General features: G+C 38.4%; 1 long non-coding RNA gene across 1 annotated transcript in view; it reads right to left on the minus strand.

Annotated features, from left to right (window-relative positions):
• The window catches only part of LOC106805551, a 46,331-nt gene extending 42,377 nt beyond the window's left edge, over positions 1 to 3,954 (minus strand). The window contains exons 1-2 of the long non-coding RNA XR_001393442.1: positions 3,677 to 3,954; positions 2,135 to 2,233 (exon numbers count right to left, since the gene is read on the minus strand). This is a non-coding gene — a long non-coding RNA (uncharacterized LOC106805551). The remainder of the gene's footprint in view (positions 1 to 2,134; positions 2,234 to 3,676) is intronic.
• Between the last annotated feature and the right edge of the window lie 1,123 nt (positions 3,955 to 5,077).

A 5,077-nucleotide genomic window follows, 5' to 3' on the forward strand; every position in this document is an offset into this window, starting at 1 on the left:
AGAGAGAGAGAGATAGAGAGAGAGAGAGAGAGAGGAAGAGAGAGAGAGAGAGAGAGAGAGAGAGAGAGAGAGAGAGAGAGAGAGAGAGAGAGAGAGAGAGAAAAAGAGTCAATGACAGTCTCAACAAGAATGCTACCGGCATGGTGGATAATAATTTTCTATGCTGCAATGTTAATTCTTATACACCACACCAAGAATTAGTAAATTGCATCTTGCTAGGTAAAAATTCCTTGAATTTCATCAAACTTCTTGTATTTGCATCTAGCATAAACTTGTCAGTAGTGGCATACAACATGCAAATTTAATTGGAGCCAGGTCATTAATATAACCCATACATAGAGAGCTCTGCAGATGGCCAATAAAAATTTCCGACATAAAACTGGTTCAAGTTCTCCATGCGCTTGCATTTCCCGTGGTTAATAGTCCACAGCCGAAAACCCGCCCACGGGCAACTATTAGTTGCGCCAAACCTTTGTCTTCGTAAGTTGGCACGCGACCGGTGCACGACGCACGACTCTGTTCAATCCAAGAATGACCTTGCACGAAATGTCTGCACACATGAGCTGCGCGCTTACCTGCCAACTACAAGCTGAATACTGCTCTATGAAGCATAATTACGCCCACGGACCCAGGTAGTGAAAAACACGCTGATGCCATGTAACTCCCTATAAAATAGTATTACTACTGGAGTTGATGCGTGAATAACTTCTAAGAGTTTATCTACCCACGTACAAGATAATCGTGACTGCAGTGCATATATGTGTAGAACTCGATGACTCATCTTTACCGTGATGATTTCATGCTTTTATGTACACCTGTCCTGCATGACCAAGTATCACGATGCACACGCGTGCACGCGCACGCACGCACGCACGCACGCACACACATTTATAATTCTACTAATAATATAATATAATAAATAATATAATAACAAATATAACAATTAAATGAATTATAGTAATACTGTACAGTAATGCATTTTATATTATTATCAAAATAATGAGTAATAATATGCCAGTGTAACATACATTCCTTGTGATGGTATCTTGAATGATACCTATACGAAAGTGGGTTGGGAGTGTTATTGTATAATAAATATATCACTGTTTGTCATGGTCATCAGGAACACATCCATAACGAACAGAACAACCGAGCACTCTCACCATGTGCGCATGTGTGTGTGTGGATAGACATGTGCATAATTGTAGCTAAATTTATATTCATGTATTAAGCACTAGCTAAACCCAACTGTTAAAAATATTTATGTACATTTGTATAGTACATGTAGCATAATTCAGCCTGGAGAGATAGAATGCCTACTGAATTATGCGTATTCTCACTTGTATGTTTGGAGGCTATGCAATCATGCTCAATAGTCTATTCATATTGCCCACTGCTTATTTACGGCAGTCGCAATTTGATAGCCTCACATCTCCATAATAAAAGCTTGTTTTAAAATTACTGTACAGCCATATATATCTCTTGCATATGTCATGCATACAGGATGGCCAGTCACAGGAAAACCTTAGCAGACAGCCCTTTCACCACAGTTCATACTTACAGTTACAAGATGAAGTATACATTAAAGTTAAACTGTCCCTTACAGAAACTGCAAATTATTAGCATTCCCCTTTTAGTCTGTAATTATTTTAGTACACTATGTGTTATAAAGCTAAACTGGTAAATAAATGAGATTTTTACATTGGGTTATTATGCTTTCATGTTTCATATTTAGAGTGGATACATTCATATACCCAAATGCGAAAGTATGTGTCTTACGTATAATGCTACCTTATATTTATAATGTTCATTGATAAAGTATGGCTAAGATTAAAGCGTGCATAAATGCGCAGATTTACATTTCACCACATGTGCATGTATATATTGCAAATTGCAATTAATTCATTAGACTTTCATAATTACAGGCATATATGCATCCTGTTTTCCTCTAACCACCAGACATGTCCATTTTGTTTACACATATTTAAAATAAATCTCTGCCTGCTTCAAAAATGTACTTTTTGCATGGAAAGCAGGATACAGACATGGTAATCAAAGCTATATAAAAGTGGTTTGTAGCTCCGATGCATTAAAATGTTGAAATGTAAATAATACAATATGGAGTTTTACTTACAGCACTAAAATCAAGTAGATCGTCTAGTTCTTTATCCGGAACATGCCCAGGTGCATGATTCATTTTTGTTGCCTATACTAAAAGAAATCGGGCTCACACCTGAAAGAAATTAATAAAACAGATTAATTCACTTATGTGATATAATTAATACCCAACACTTTTATAAACTAAGTACATAAATCACATATACAGTTAAAAGTATATATAGAATACTACAATCCTACACATGACTTAACATCAACTATCATTACTTCCTACTCTATTAAGTAGTGTACTTGCTAGTGCATAATCTTTTTTGTAGCGAATATTAGACAATTACCATTCATGTTTTCTCAATTTACACTTATTTATAACAATAACACTGCCATACTTATACAAACAAATGCAATATGTCAGCTCCTGCAATTTACCTACGATACAATTCTCAAACGTTACACTAAATTGCAACTGTTGTAGTCCAACATTTATGTGACACATTTTTCTCAATATCTGACTAGATTAAAAATACAGAGTGGCTATATGCCCGGCAGCCGGCATATATCTGACGGCTGCCGGGCACGGTCTTCGATTTCCTAAATGCCCGGCAGTTTTTAATTTTCAGCGTTATCTCAAGTAAACAAGGGTTAGGGTTAGGGTTAGGAACTGCCGGGCATTTAGGAAATCGAAGACCGTGCCAGGCTGCCGGCATATAGCCACAGCGTTAAAAATATTGAAGATACCGCCAGTGATCACCCAGGCACTCACTATACACTGAGAGTCTGAGACACATGCATGCAAGCTGACCTGATGCTGAACAATTTGGAAAATGTAAAGAAGATGCATGTGTTTAACTCTGGCTCTATAGATGTCGCATTCATTAAAAAACAAAACAAATTTTGCTCAAGAATATTAGGCAGTTACCAAAGCAAATGAGTGCACTTGTAAGACATTTACCATTGAAATATTTACACGTGCAACTAGGTTGGATGGCTCGCTTTGCACAATTATTTCTAGAGATATGTACTACACCATACTGATAGTGATAACGGTGGTTTATGTACTGTATAGGTTGTTACGTCAACAACGATGTGAACTTACATGTACAACAATGTGTATGTCAGCTTCATAAAAATTTCGGAAACTAACTGTGCGTACTCTAAGTATTTTTCACTTTTAAAACTATTTCACATAATTAAATGACACATGAATGCACAGTGAGAGACTGGCTTATTGCTGTCTAAAACATCACAGTCTCACTGCACGAGTGCACGTAACGCGGTTAGATGAGAAAGGAGAAGATGAATAGATTGGACGGTTTTGAATGCATCGCTCCACTCCCAGCGAACAAAATATAATCGTACTTAATATTTATTTAAGACCGAAGAGTTATCATGCACGAATATAGTATTTAAATATCATCCAATAAGGCGTGCCTATTAATCAAGCTTTTTAAAGTTAGCTACAATTCGTAGCACTCATTAAACCTAACAATAACATCTATGCAAGGCAGAAACATGGCCGACTATGGCGGCAGGCATGGGCCAACCATCTTTCACGATTTACCTTAAAAACAGCGGAATCAAATGAAGAAATTCACGCTGATTCTACCGATCACCGGCCCTGCTTCCTCTTCGTGAACTGCCAGCTTTTGAAATCGTAGATCCCCACGTAATATATGGGAATCCGGTGAAAACGTAAGTCCGTCCACTGATCACAACACAACTTGCAAGTTCTTTGTACAGCTTCAATCTCACTGATCACCTCTGGCTTGGGTTTGTACCCTTCCGCCAGAATATATCGTCGCGTTAGTCGCGTGGATTTGTTTAAAATTAACAACTACAACACGTGGTGTTAAGATAGCGCCCTATGCATTCTTGCCATTTGCATTTATTTGTGTTACTATGTGCGTTATGCTTAAGTTGACAATGTTTTGGAACTATTTTGTACTGGCGCAGGCGAATGAGAGGTCGGAGTACCAAGCGTCGCCTAGGACCAATGGTACAACAGAGAGCGAACTAGCTGCTCACAAGTTCGTGCTCTGCTGGTTTGTGTGGACGAACGCATAATACGCGTGTGCTTGTGTCTGTGTGGCTGCTGGCTGGCTGGCTGCCTGAAAATGCGGCTAGGTGTTTGACGACGTTATTGACTCTTGCTAGTGTTAAGCATCTATCGCGTTTGAACTCATTGAGATTCGGGACATTATATTATCTCGCCGCTGTATTGATTTAGAACGAAGATCGTAAAAGTGATCTTCAGATTCTGTTACCTAGACCTAGTATTATTTTGATGTCACATTCTGCTATTATATTTATATATATATATATCATTTGTTGTACAAAGTTAAGTTGTTATTTTGAGTTGCGTGTAAACTCAGTTCATGTATTTAGAAACAAAATCAAAACCATGCATATAACTATTATTCCACTCTGTGTTGTCATCATAATTATGGGATAAATATATACGCCCCGCGCCATATTCTAGAGAGAACAAATACCGTCTCCCCCTTCAAGGCAGTAACGAGATTTTTATAACCGAAATGCACTTTTTAAAGCAATGGAGTCTGCCTCACTACTCGTCTTAATGTGAGAATGAATGCAATTACCTCATAAAATTAACCTTCCCAATTTTTTATTTTAGAGGAGGGGACTTTTAATTAACAACTTAAAATTTTATTACTTTAAATGCCGCAAACTTTTGTAAAAAAAAATCGAATATCGAAACGCGGGTGCGTGCCCACTTTTTGTGGGAGGAGTCACGAAACCAGAGTCCCCTGATCCTGGAGCCCGGGATCCGTTCTTATGGCATTTGCGTGCACGCACGCACGCACATACACGCACGCACGCACGCACGCACGTACGCACGCACGCACGTACGCACATACATACTAAAGATCGCATACTATATACATCATACAATCTCTCTCGCGCACAGACACACACACACACACACACACACACACACACA

The sequence above is a fragment of the Priapulus caudatus genome, unplaced genomic scaffold, assembly GCF_000485595.1.
Source record: "Priapulus caudatus unplaced genomic scaffold, Priapulus_caudatus-5.0.1 Scaffold117, whole genome shotgun sequence".
Taxonomy (NCBI): domain Eukaryota; kingdom Metazoa; phylum Priapulida; class Priapulimorpha; order Priapulimorphida; family Priapulidae; genus Priapulus; species Priapulus caudatus.